The 14,438-nt window shown below is 50.2% G+C and overlaps 1 long non-coding RNA gene across 1 annotated transcript; it reads left to right on the top strand.

Moving 5' to 3' along the window:
* LOC110387778 lies at nt 805–14,209 on the top strand. The gene is made up of 3 exons (XR_002432726.1): nt 805–832; nt 7,054–7,144; nt 13,690–14,209. It is a non-coding gene; the product is annotated as an uncharacterized LOC110387778 (long non-coding RNA).

Raw genomic sequence — 14,438 nt, 5'->3', positions numbered from 1 at the left:
CAGCAAACGCCACTGAGCGAGCCATTAAACCTTAATCAAACAATGCAGAAGGCTACGGAGATAATACTAAAATTTAATGAGCCAGTCTCATTGGCTTCCCGGAAGAACTGCATTACAGTAAATGTGTTGCTTGTGAAAGGGGTCTGACTTTCAGATATCAGCCACAAACCCTCCTCGGTCTTTGTTCTCCGGGAGGAACGGCGTGTGAAGTAGTTCATTATGTCTGGTTAGATGAGGAGTTGCTCCCTCCTCCCGCGGGCCAGATACTGATTGTTTCTGTCACTTGCTCATCTTCCCCAAGTTATTTATTGCAGAATTCTGTCTTCTGCTTTAGAGCACAGAAACTGAAAGTCTTCACAGCCTGGCCTAAGTGCAGGGTGTCTTTGTCTAATTGGGGTGTTCAATAGGTTTAAGCTGCCTGCCTCCATCTGCAGTGGGCTGTGCCTGGGGTGGCCCTTGCCCCTGCTAAGGGGCTCAGCTGCCCCTCTCCCTTGAGCCCCAGAACACTTCATATTGTCCTTGAGAAAGCTCATGCTGGTGTGAAGGTGGGGTTGTTGCTCAGTTTTGGGTTTCTTAAAGCTAAAAACCAGCTCCTAAATCTAAACCCCCTTCTGTCCCTGTAGTGGAAATGCTAAGTCACAGCTTGAAGCCGTGATGGAGCACCTGGTGGGAAGGCAGGGCCAACCCAGGGGAGCTCAGGTGTGTACAATGCACCTGAGTGATGGAAGGGGTGGAGCCAGGATCCACCCCCTCCCAGACCTCATTTAAGGGTTGGCAGTGGGGGGTGAGAATAACTTGCTGGAAGTTTCTGCCTACCTGAGGCCTTCTAAGGGTAAACAAATTTTTTCCTTTGGTTCTGTGGCTACTGCATTTGGGCTTGTTCTCCCTTGCTGTAGCCTAGGATCTGCTAGTATTGCTGTGCTTTCCATTGCGTTATAGCATTACAGCCCCCTACCTTGCAGACATGTCAAACACCATAGCCAACTGTTGGGCAGGCTTGGAGGTGTGGGGTAGTACAACCAGTACATTTGCCTACTTTCTCCTGCAAAGAAGGTTTAGGGTTCACAGAATTACAGAATCGTTAGGGCTGGGAAAGATTGTTAAGTCCAACTGTCAACCCATCACCACCATGCCCACTAAACCACATCTCTCAGCCCTGCTACCGTGGGGGTCCTGCATCCTTCTGCCGTGGCTATTCACAACACAGCATGCAGGTTTGGGATAGGCAGAAAGGAAAAACAACAACACTGGTTCTTGTTGGAGTTTCTTTTTCTTCAGCCAAGAACGTGTTCCACCTCCCAGTTTAGGATGCAAGCAGCATAGCATCCAGAACTGCACAGCTGCATGGAGCAATTCAAAAATTGTCTTGTTGGACTACAATGTGCCAATTTTTCAAATTTACAGCCATTTTCAGTATTACAGCTTGTGGCACTAAAGCCAGGAGGATTTTCTTCAGGGAGCAAGAATTGATTCAGAGGTGACCATTACTGCACGCTACCGCAGCATGGCCCCTCTTAGAGTGGGGTGGGAGGTATTAAACACAGGAAAGGGGAGGCTGTAGCCACCAGATTTCATGGGACCAGAGGGAAGATGCCTGGATGCTGCAGGAAACTGGAGGGCAAAACCCCCCCGTTGTTTCACCCTGTCTAGACGGAGCAGGGCTGGCAGCATTTCCTGTGCCATTTTAATATGCCTAGTTGAACTCAAGGCTTAGGGAAGTAAATTAGTCCTTGGGCTGCAGCCAGGTCCGTGGCACTCTTGTGTTCTGCAGAAATACAGTTAATTTAGGGGCGGACTGCAGGGATGCTTTGGGGTGCTGGGCACGGGGTGACAGCCAGGCTGGTCCCGTGCTACACATGCAGCAGTTGGGGCTGTGGGTGGGTTTGGCCAAAGGCGGATGTAGCCCCACTTGCATCTCTAGCTAAGGTTTGTTTATGTGATAGGATAATGCAGTTCACTGCTCTGCTAAAGCAGGCTTTCCCAAAAATCCCCTACAACAGCATTTCTGGGCAGTAGCTGGCCCAGCTGGGAGCTGCTGTCACTGTGAGCAACGCCCACAGAGTTCATGGCTGTGTTTGGCAGAAAGGAGCATCGTGGCTGTGCATTTCGCTGCTGGTCTGTGAAACCTGCTTTGGGGCTGCTGTGGGGTTTTCTCTGCCCCTCTCCCCTTGCTCAACCTCATTATAATATAAAAAAAAATACTTGGTATTACTTGCAAACTTTGCAGTTTCTGCTGACAAGACGTGCTCTGCTTGTGGGGTTGGTGCAAGTGCTGCAACCACCCCTGGGGCTGCAGTTGTGCATGGGGACCATATTGGGGGTGGGGGGTGGTATAATGGGGTGGGGGCTGCCTAGGAGCTGTAGTGAGTGTGGGGCACAGCAGGGAGGGGGGCACTTGTAATGCTAAGTGCTGACAGGACGTCGCTGTCAGCGTGATGTTCTGCCCTGATGAGCCTTCATATATAAAGATATTTAATGAATTAGTTAATTAATGACTGGAGTCTGATTGATGGATCATACGGAGTTCTCAGCAGGGTGAGCCTGACCCTGGGATATTGCTGCTGTTGCTTAAATGCATCCCCTAGCTGGTCCGAAGCACTCTGTGTTCTGGCAATTTGCATGCATTAAGTGTAGCTCCTTAATAGGATGTAATGTTAGCGAAAAGCCAAAAGCATAGCAGCTGTAACTTAAAAGACAGCCCCATTACTGCAAGCCTTATAATTAGGGTAAGAGGGAGACTTGCGCTGCCATATGTTAAACTCTTTTGAGGTTAATAGCTCTGTAAGATTTTGCAATTTAAAAAAATTAGTCTTGAGGAAAGATGACAAGGCGCGTCAACGAGGCTGTTGGGATGGGGCCGGGGCGGCTCTGCCCCACTGCAGTCTCAGCACTCTGCTCTCCAGGCTCTGGAGACGGAGGTGCTTGTGGGCATCCTGAGCCCTGGCTCGCTGTTCTGTACAAATCCTGCCTTCTCTCCCCTTTGCAGGTCAGGGCTCTGTGCTGGTACAAAGCCTGCATAGGGACAGCTGCTCTGTTTTTCTCCTGGCCCTGGGGGGAGGCTTGTGTTGGGGGGGGGGAGCAGGGGGTGAGAGTCACACCTCTTGCATTTTCCTTCATAGCTGCTCTTCCTCCTTTCCTCTGTCCTGCCAGCAAATTATTCTACCTTACCAGCCTCTCAATTTCCTCATCCATAAAACTGAGACTAAAAATGTACTTGTTAAGGGCATCACAGGGCCTTCTGTATCTACAAGGGCTTTGAAGTCCTCTTGTTAAAAGTACCGTGGAAGTGCAAGCCGTGTGTTGTTATCGTGATGTGAGGTGGGTGGCTATCAGGCAGCAGCCAAGCTCTGGGATGTTGGTGGTGGGCTGTGTGCCAGGACCTCTGGTGGCACTGATGCTGGCAGCTGATGCTGGTTGCCCAGGTGAGGAATTCTGTGAGCGTCGGCTTGTTTCGTTATTTGCCCAATGGCTGGGAAATAGTGCTTATAAATAATCAGGTGGGAAAAAAAGTGGGGGTGACTGGGCAGCCTGAGCTGGGGGTGGCAGCCCTGCCCATGGCCAGGGGTTGGAACTTGGTGGTCTTTAAGGTCCCCTTCAACCTGAGCCGTTCTATGACGTGGCTTGTGAAGGTTAGGCATGAAGCTCTGTTACAGAGGCTGTCCTGCAGCTGTATGAGGATGTCAGTGGCCCTGCTCAGTGCAAGGTGAAGGAGTGGTATTGAGATCAAGCCAGACAGCCCTGCTAAATGATAACGTTCTCGGCTACAACTGTGGGAAATCTTAAAGTCATCCTGAAATCACTTTAACAGTTTCCTTCCCTCCTCCTCCCCTTTTGAAAGTGTTTAATTGCTTTCTTATTTAAATGCATCAAGATTTCCTGGTACTCTAGTAAGTCCATTTGGTGCACCTGTTCTCTTCAGGGAAGCTGGAGAAACTGAAAAATTATCTTGAAATTGAAGATTATGGCTGTATTTGGGAAAAGGCATGAGATTATTAAATCCTTTCCATTAGAGTTGGAGTATCATTAAGTTTGGGGACAACGCTGAGTATTGGACTGGGTTCCAGCTTCGTAAATTTGTGTTTTCTTTCACCTCTTGGAGAAAGATGCCTCTGCTTTTCAAGTCTTTCATGCTGCTCAGGTACCACTCTTCTGGGATACTTCTTGAGCTCTTCCTGGGGCATTTGGTTACAGTGCTTGGATTTCTGTTTGGGAGACGTAATTCTGGGGACCCTTATGCGGTCTGACATCTTGAGCAGCTTTGTTTTGGTTCTGTGTGGTGCTTGGCATGGTGGAGTCAGGTCTGTTGTGCTATAGCTGTTCCCATGTAGGTGATAAGTACAGCCTACCCCTCAGGAGCAGGCTGCAAGCTGCCTTTTTCCTTTTCCCATCGTGTGCTCCAATGTCAAAGGCAAAATCACCATCTTTGGATCAATAGCAAAGCCATTAAAGTGCATCTTCAATTTCAGTGCATGATGCTGCTGCGTTCATCACTCCATTGGCAACTGTCTTATAACAAGTTCATTTCTTCTTGTAGTGGGGAAATACTTCACTGTCCTGCCCGCGCTTCTCAGGTTGACCATCAAATGTTTGATCTCTGAGTGGGGAAAAGATTGGTTAGAGAGATTTTTGGAGCCAAGTAATACGCTGCAAGTTTCCAACATAAAGGAGGAGCTGCCAGCTTGCTCACGCTTCAAAACAGAGCTGCACTTGGGGCAGCAGCAGTGTAAAAGTATAAATAACTAGCTTAGACTTCTTTTGCTCAAGGGGACTTACACATTTGCAAGCTTATTCTAAAGCATGACTCTCCTACACAGGAGCATGAAAAGCCCTTCACTACCCTCTTTTCACATTCCTCTGAGAAGTATGCCCAGGCTGTCATGCTTACAGGGAGCGGGTTGGATTGGAAGTTTGAGGGCTCCATATCACTTCACTATCCCTTTCATCCCTTGCTCAGCATCTATAATTTGCTCTCCCTGCACATAACACCCAAGGCAGAGCTCCTGCCCTCCCCAGGTGGGAGTCAATCTGCAGGAGGACTGCTCCTATCCAGGATCCTCCCCCGAGCTCAGCAAAGATAGCAGTCAGGGCACCCACTGCTCCCAGCTGTCAGCTCTCTGTCCCTGCTGCTCTTGGCCTTGATAGCACAGTTGGGTGTGGGATGTGGGTTTGAGGGACTGCTCTGACTGCAAAGCTCACGCTGGGGCTGGGACCTGCATCCCAGCAGTGAGGGGCTGGTGGGTGGGTGATACTTGAGGACAGGGAGCATAGTGGGGGAAACAACATGGGAATCTATCTTCTGGCTCTGGTTAAATAATGATTGTGTTGTCTAGACAGCAAAGAAATATCCTTTGGATAGTGTGACAGAAAACCTTATGGATGCTGTCAAACATGTCCTTAGCTTCTATGGGCGCGGTGTTGATGGAGCTCCCTCTGTGAGGTGAGACAAATGACCTCTCCAGTCAGCCCAGTTGCCTTGTCCCTGCCCAGGTGATGGCAGAATCTGAAGGAAATGAAAATTCCAGAGCTCCTGCTGGCATCAGGAATAGCCCAGAGCAGCGCAGCTCTGGGCAGTGCTGAGCCCTGGGCTCGTGTTGTAAGGGTGGGTGTTGCAGTGTCAGCTGTCCCATTGCCCTGTCACCCTGTCTCTGCTGTGCTCCTCCTGCAAAACAGTGGGGTTATGCTGCTTTGAGCAGGCCAGTTGTCCCCTCCAATGCACAGTGGGCTTTCTCCCACCATTGGTACCTTCTGCTTGCTGTTTTGTCTCCATCCCTCCAACCGGCAGTATCCCAGCTGTGCTGAATGCTAAATACTGCTCTGACCTCAAATTCCATCTAAATTTCCTCAGATACAGTATGCTGAGCAGCAGTTGAGTTCACAATTCCCCCTGCAAGCTGGGGAGGGGGGGGGAGGTGTTGAATAATGCTTTTTACCATTTTTATACCTCCTTGCACCAGAAGGTTTCCAAGCCCTCTGCAAATAGAAATGAAGAAGGCAGGTGAGGATTAGTATTCCTGCTTAGCAGATATACATAAAGCAAATGCTGTGCAGAGGCAGCTGGGTGTGCACAAGGGCACGCACAGGGGTCTGCACTGGGGCACGCATGCAGCTGGGGGATGCTGCATGATGGGTTCCTTGTGGTCCCCTCCTGCTGGCCCCTTAACTACATGTGCCACTGAGCTTGCTTGCAGCATTGCCTGCTAGCCTTGGTTGGGATTTTTGGGATGCATGTTCCTTGGTGTTTGTCCTGCAAGCAGCGATTAGGAGCTGCTTTCAGGTGTCCTGGTAGAACAGAAGTGCCTGAGCAATTAGCTCCTAGGAAAGCCCAGTGTCCTAGATATCTAACTCCTGCCTCCTGGTTCAAAATATCAGGACTGGGAATCCTTAAATACAGAAGAACCTGTCATGTTTTCTTCCCTCCGGTTTTGTTTCACTCTTTAAATTATTTAATTGATTAGTCCTTTCTTTATATATATTCACATTAAGCTGGTTTCCACAGTAACAACCAAAACCGAAACCCAAAGCTTGGAGTTGTTTGAGTAAATAATGCCAAATACAGTCTTGGAATATTTAATTAAATTCTCTGTCATGCCCCTTTTATCTTTATTTTCTGTGAATCTCCTGTAAACAAATTTCATGGAAACACGAGCAGCAAAGAAACCAGTAGGGGAAGGATATCCTTCAGGAGAGACACTGGGGCTGGGTGCAGAGCCACCCCTGCAGCCCCCGATCTGCTGGCAAAATTGCTCTTGGGCAGATCAGCTCCTCCACATCCTGCAAAGTGCAGGTCTGTGACTGCATCCCGTGATGATGCCTGTGTGCAACAACACGTGGCTGTTGGCTCGTGTTCAATTTGTGACCCACAGCGATCCCGAACTTTCTGCAGTCCTGGCTTGCCAGCAATACCTTACGAGTTAATTAGATTCCCTGGACTTTTTGATCACGCTTCCCGTTTATCAGAATCGCTATTGATCCTCAGCTTATCCTCCAGTGTACTGCCAGCCCTAGTGTGGGGTCATCTGCAAGTCTAATAATTCTTTCCATTCCATCATTTAGGTCAGGAATGAATACACCAACTAGTGCTAGACCTTGGCCCCCGGCATGTCCCTGGCAACATACATCCTTCTGTTTTGACAGCAGACCATGGGTAAGTACTCTTTGCATACAGTAATTTATCCCTTGGTATAAATGCGTTCTCTGGGAACAGTTTGAATGATGTTTTTTGCACCTACGAGAACTCATTCCTCCTGAAATAGTGCTGTTGTGTCAGAGCAGCGGTCAGCGCCGGGGCACAGCGGAACGGGAGCGCTGTGCCTTACAAAGGGCTGACCTAGATGGGATGGCTCTCACCGAGAGCACTGTGGGACTGTTGGCAACGTGTCCGGCCTCGTTAGGCTTTCTAATCACAGTCCTGTGCCATTACCTTGGTTCACGGGGAGTATCTCTTGAAGCCATGTGGAACAAAGAGGAGCATCAGAGTTTTCCCAAGTGCTAAAGCCAAAGGGATTCCTCCCCGCTAAATCTCCCACAGAGGAAAGAGGAGGACAGCAAGACCTGTATCTCTGGAGTGGGAGGCAAGAAACTGTGCTGTGTTCTGTCCCAGTTTCACCTCTCCATACACAAGTCTGGGTGTGGTATTGCAGATGCAGCGTTGAGAGGAAGAATTTGGGTTTGGCTTGGTCACTTGGAGCTGAGTTGCTTGCGGACACTGAAATGCCCTGTGAAAATCTGGCCCAGGCCCTCCAAAGCAAAGGGTATAGTCCCAGCACCTGGCCCTGTAGATGTGAATTGCAGCCAGGTGAGAAAGTAGGGTTTGTTCTGCTCCCCACCCCCCTAAATAAGAGAGAATGGCAGGGATTTAACTTTTAGAGAACCCCACATCAACTTCTCTTCAATTGAATTTTGCTCCTCTTCCCTCAAGAGTTTTGGGGATGGGGGTGAACTTCAACAAGCACGCTGTGGTTTTAATTCCAGTCAGACACAGAGGGAAGCGTGGAGGTTGTTTCAATAACACTGTGCTACAAGTCAGGAACATGGGCTGTCTGGGGGCAGCTTTTAGCCTCTTTTATCCCCAGTGCTGCCACAGGGAGCGAGAGGTTTAACACTGACAATATTGTCAACCTGCAGTAATTACCTTGGTTAACCTCTAGGCAGATCAATTATCCCTTCTGACAAGGAATATAATATTAATACCCAGTTGTGTCGGTTTACTTACAATAGCTCTTTGGTACTTTTCCATAGTATCACTACACATCTTAATCAGATGGTGAGTGGGCTTAATTAGCCGAAGTATAGGTTTTATTTTTGATTTCTATGACTACTTAATCTAATGGAAACACATTATCTGCTCTGAGGTCTGCAGTTTTCCATTTGTAATTATTGCTGCTCTTAATTGATGGTGCATCAGGGGTTGTGGCTGCAATATGGGAGTTGAAATATGTCGCCTTTCTTGAGTACAGCTCCTGATACGTTAGTGCTGAAGTGTCTGTGACCCTATGGGCTTAAGCAGATGGGCTCCTGGTTTTGACCTGGGGGGTACCTGGCTTCTGTCAAAGGAAGGGGAAATTCTTTGGAGCAATGGAATGCGTAGTGGCTGTCATGCAAAAGCAATGTGTTGGAAAGTTTCTCGTGTCGTTTCATGGCGGAGCTCGGGCAGTTACAATGCCTGCCTATAGGAGCTGGAAGCTGTTCAGGTGATGGAAGCAAACCAGCTTATAAATTTCCAAAATGAGGCCTGGCATTTATGACTAAAACTTCACATTTCAGGACATGCAGATGGTGAGAGAAGAACAGCTTGGAGGGATGGGCTAATATAGAATTATTAATTGTAGCGATTTTTTTTGCACCTTTTTTTCCAAACAAGCACTCTGGGCTCCTGTTTCAATAGGCCTTAGGGAAGGGCTGGGTGTTGGGGGGGTTGTCTCGGTGTTGTTGCACTGGATTTGCTATTTGCATGCCCCTCATGGCTGGAGTTCGCAAGGCTGCGTGGCTCAGCCCCTCCTGCCTGCCCTGCAGAGAAGGGAACCTGTCCCATCAGTGGGGCTGGCAGAGCCACCAGTGCGCAGTGACACGCTGCACTGAGATGTACCCGAATATATCTGCTTGTGAAGTGCGTTCTGCGGCTCCAGCATCTTCTCGAGTTTGGGGTGTTGCCTTTTCCAGCTTCTGCCAGCAGAGGGAATATATGCAAATGTGCCAACTCCTCGTTTTCTCCTCTGTTTGTTTTGATTAAAAGCACACGGCGTAGCTGCGGAGCAGGCAGGTGCTGGGCGCTGGGTGTTACCTCTTGGGCCACGTCAGCCTGCATGCAGGACCCCGTGCATTCAGCAGCAGTGCTGGGTGGCAGTTGGTTTTACAAAATATTTGCACCGATTCCTTTGTGCCTGACCTGCTGCGGTGACAAGGAGAAGCTGAAGACTCTTCCCCAACCTCTTACAGGGTGACTGATCAGATAATGTTCTCTAAGCAAATGCACAAATAACATGAATTGGGGTTGGCACTGAGCAGCGAGGTGTAAAAAAAGCAATTTGAGGTGTTCTTAGAAAATGCCAGAGCCTCTGAGATGTGATTGCTTGTCGGGAAGCCATGCCCGGAGCATGGAGCTGCTGCAGCGCTGGGAGCGTGGCCGCAGGGAGAGCACGGGGGGAACTGGGGACAAAACACAGAGCTGAGAGGGGAGATGAATCCTGACCTCCCCCGGCAGTCCTCAGCTGGTCGGTCCGTCTCTCTCAGTCCTCAGCTGCAGGAATCGGTTTTTGAGCTGTGAACTGCTCAGGGCAGGGACGTGCAGCACTGAGCGTGATGCTGTGAGAGCAGGAGCTGCTGGAGGCGGTGCTGGGAGGGCACTGGCTGCTGGAACAGGGCAGGAGCTGTTTCCTCCTCCTTTGGATAAGTGGAGTGGCAGGTTCAGCAGAGCTGCCATCACCCGCTGGTCCCCAGTGACGGGTGTGGCTTTGTGCTCAACACCGTTCCCTCTGCAGCTGGAGGTGTATGTGTGCACGGCTTCGCTCTGCGCTTGTCCCTTATTGATGCCCAGTCTGGCCGCACTTGGAAAACCAGTGCGCCCGCAAGCTGAGCCTGCAGCCTCATTCAGAGGCTTTCCATGCTTTTGCTGTGCTCCTACCCCTCATACTCCAGCACTGCCATTCCCATGGCAGCTCCCCTGTGCGGCTCTGGGGAGCGGTTCCCCCTGCGCCTGCCTGTCTGGAGAGAGGCGGATGATATCCGAGATGGCAGCCCTGCATTTCTGCTCCATTTCCCTCCAGCCTCCGCCGCCTCCCTCTCCTCTTGTAACACTCATTAGCCGCAGAGAGGCGAGGCTGAAGCACCGAGCAGAGGTTGTGTGCAACCCCTGCGTAACCTCGCTGCTGAACACTGTGCCTCTGCACCCCTCCGGCTCCTCTCGGCTGAGTAGTAAGTCCTCACCTCCGTGCCCCAGCCACCCTGTGTAATACTGGTGTTCCTCATTAGCACAGCAGAATCAACATCTGTCTCTTTTACGGTGTCTGTTTACATTGGGAAACTTCTAGGGGAAGCTCTTTATTGTTCGAGTAAAAGGCAGGTTATAAGAGACCTGGGAATTCCATGAATTCCTATTATTTAGAAATGACAGAACTTTCACCTGCAGCAGATGAGTGGCTTGCAGCCTCTGCAGGCTGTATGGGCACCTGAATGGCTGCTGCCTACGCAGCCTGGTGACACAGGAGAGCAGGATGGAGCCTGTCAGGTGCAGAGCTGGGGCTCTTGGGGAGCTTCTGTGCCCCCACTGACTCGAACAGGAACCACACAAGGTCTGCAAGTTGATATGTACTGCCGGATCGGGCCACCAGCAAGGGGCATGGAGGAGGTCAGAGCTTTGTGCCCACTGCTGGAAGGGAGAGGCAGCAGGATGGCTGCTCGTGCGGGGCCACGGCAAATGGGACCTGGGAGCAGAGGGAAGCAAGAAGCTCTGCAGCATGAATGAAGGGCTGAACTCAGGGTGGCAAGAGCAGAACCTGTTTGGAGCACCCCAGATCTCCGCAGCTGATGTGAGAGGTTGGTGTGGCTCCGCCAGCTGTGTCTGGTAGATGGGCTTTTGATGTGGTGGCAAAACCAAAGGTGCTGGAGAGGTTTCAGATGAGCAGCTGAAAGCTGCCTTCCTCTCCATCTCCTCCTGAGCACTCCTGGTGCTTTCTTTGCGTGTCTTGAGCATAATGCCAGGACAGGAGCGAAAATACTCTTTCAGATAAGGATGTGAGGGTGTTATCTGGAAGCCTGCAGATACCGTATGTCAGGGGAAAGGTCACTGAAAAGAGGGAGGTGGTGGAGATGGAGATTAGGTGATTTGGAGATGGCTTGAGGGATTTAGTGGAGAGACAGAGCTCCCGTGGAGCATGAATGGGCAATGGCACCTCTGACGGATTATAGGGCACCTTGTTCAGAGGCTTTCCATGCTGCTGCAGACACCAGCGGGGAAGAGTCGGGGAAATCTTGCACTGAAAGGAAGCTGCAGAGCTCCAGATAGTTACATCCCTTGTTATTTCTCTACCTGCCCAGAAAGCGCTTTATCATCCAGGCAGAGCTGAAGCAGCTGACTGCTGCGCTGACAGCGGGTGCCAAGCTGCCCCTGAGCTGGGAGCAGTGCATTGCTCTGCAGCAGCACAAGCGAGATGGGGACGAGGTGGCTTTGGTCTGTGTGCAGCACACAGGGTGCTCCCAGGGCTGGGCTCTACTGGGGAACACACCTCGCTGTGCCTTGCTGTGCTCACCTCCAAGCAGCTGCTTCTGGTGCTGAGGTGTTTCAGGAGCTTGTTCCAGGCTCCAGGATGGATGTGCTGCCTCTGATGTCCTCCTGCTGCTTCTGCCTTTGGGATCTGCCCTTTCATATCCAATTTCAAACCTACTTCTGTTACTATAAGCACAGTTTACAGTCTTGATTATATTATACTGGGGCTTTTCTTTGCACCTTTATTGCTACAGAAAATATATGGCAAGCTGATAGTGCTGTGTGATTGCTGCCAAGGATGTGAACCCTGGGTAATCTGCCACAGCATCGTTATCATTTCAGCTGGAGCCGAGCAGTGAGACCCCAGCACTACAGCTGAGCAAACTGTATCAGGGTTTGTGAAGGGCAGAGAAGCTAAGAGCAGGGATTTGTAGGTCTGGCAAAGCTTAAGCCTTGCCCATGGGGATGTTCCCCAAACTTTCTCCTGGCTGCGTTCCTAGACCAGCTTTTTCCCTCGGCTGTGTTTGTTTTGCATGGGTGTTGCGCTTTGCAGTCAGTGCTTGGTAGAACATTCTGAAGTAGCACTGCAGACCAGCAGCAATGCGAGATTCAGAGCAGCGCTTTCTCTGTCCAGCTCCATGCCCCAGTTCCCTCCCAGCAGCTCCCAACTGCTGCCAACGTCACCCCTGGTGCGCGGGAGGCACATCCTGAAGAGCGTGTTAACATTTAGATCAGGGTGACAGGCTGGGAATAGCATCAGGTTAAAAGGACCTCTCCTGAAAAGAGCACAGCAGGACCCATGCTGAAGAGTTCTCTCATCCCCCTGAACGCTGGCTGCTCCATGGATTTCCATCAGCAGCGGCTCCATGCTGGGCCATCAGGGCTCGGTGGAGCTGCAGCATTCAGGGTGGGAGGAGGAGGAAAGGGGTAGGAGAGTGCATCTCTCTGCACGTGACGGATGGTGCAGAGAGACCTGAGACTCACTGCTGCCTTCTCTCCTTCCCTGCAAGCCCCAGTTTCTATGCGTTACAGAAGCAGAGAATGGTTTCAGTTGGAATTTTCCACCCCTCTCCTCCAAGCACCCCCTATTCCTCTGGTCCTGCAGGTGGGATTCCAGCAGCATCCTGGAGCTCTGCTGCCCATTGCTGCTGAGCAGTGCTGTCAGCAAGCTGTCAGTGGGGCTGACAGGCCCTCGAGCTGAGCTGACAGGATTAATTTAAAATCCCATATGGTGGAGGGGTTCGCTGTCCCCCCAGCTCACTCCGTGCACGGACAGCAGCCCTCAGCTGGCGGCTTGCTGCCACCTCACCTGAGTTCCTTCTGATCTCTAAAGCTCTTTGGTCTTCCCTGAGCCTGGCAAAGCGTGGCAGCTGTCCTGGCCATGTGGTGCTGTGATTGTCGCCCCTTCCTGGGATAACAAAGCACATCAAAGGCTGTAAGGGGACACCACGAGTGCTCAGGGTCCTGAGTTATGGGGCAGCCCTATGTGCCCGGGTGAGCTCCCAGCAGGGAGGTGGGCAGCTGTGCCTTAAGCAGAGGGGCTGAGGGCTGGGTTCTGTTTGCAAGTTTGCCTTGATTTAATATAACTTTGGGCGAGTGAATTAATCTTTCCATATTTGTTCCTTCTGCGGCTCCCAGCATTGAGGTTTTGCTGGTTAATGTTTGTGAAAGTCTTTTGAAATGTGGCTGTTGCCGTGTGGATCCAACAAAGCGAAGCAACTGTGAACAATAAGAGTATTTTCCAAACTACGGTGTAGTAAAAGCGACTGAGATAAGGTCTGCTCTCATTAATTTAAAAAATGATATTTTTCTTTCTTTCAATAAAAACTGTCTGCGTGATAAACTGACATCTTAAACAATAGTTTAAGCAGCACAGGTTTAAATATATACTTCCTGCATATGCCGCCGATGAGTCACTGCTCAGTTATTTATCAGATGTGATGGTTCTGGAGGAGAGGGTGCAAAACTGAGCTCCTTTCTTCCCGCAGAGGCACAGTTACTGCAAACAACGAGGGTGCTGGAGTTGTGCCCGTGCTTAAATAACTTGGAGTTGGTTTCAACACCTTCCAGGGACAGTTCTGGAGATGGGTGTGTGCGGCACTGAGAGCGGTCTGAAGAAATAAGCAGCGCTTAAGCTGTTCACAAGCAGCGCCCTTAGAAATGCATTTTGGGAATCTCAGCTGCTTAGAGCTCCGCTGTCAATGTTTGAATGCTTACAACCCTCTTCCTTTTGATTGCAAATACGCGAACGCTGTTCAGCTAATGTAAAAGTAACGTGCTATGTGGGGAGAAGAACAAACAGACTACACAAAGGGCTGACAATATGTGCATGAGAACTGACTTAATAAATGTATATAGACATGCACACGCCCAATAAGCTTTTATTTGTGTCAACATCAGATGGTGTGTAACAATATAAACAATGTAGGGAAGGTGGTTTGTGAGATGTATACCAAAAGTTAGTGCTGAATTATTTTTGAGTTTTGCTCTTGAAAGGATTTGAGCCTTTGGCATTTGTGATTTGCCTTCAGCTGATAGCTGGGATCACGGTAAATGCATTCACTTCAATAAGTTGGCGGTGGTGTTGAGGTGAGAGCTGTGTTTATGGTCTGTACATCAAACACAGGGCTCAGTGTGCTATGGGGTAATGAGGATAGTGCCGTAGAATCTTCAAATCATTCAGGTTGGAAAAGACCTCTAAGATCATCCAGTCCAACCGTCCACCTACCACCAGTAC

Source organism: Numida meleagris, chromosome 23, assembly GCF_002078875.1.
Source record: "Numida meleagris isolate 19003 breed g44 Domestic line chromosome 23, NumMel1.0, whole genome shotgun sequence".
NCBI classification, from domain to species: domain Eukaryota; kingdom Metazoa; phylum Chordata; class Aves; order Galliformes; family Numididae; genus Numida; species Numida meleagris.
Note: the sequence above shows the minus strand (reverse complement) of the source record. Positions and strands in the feature narration are given on the sequence as shown.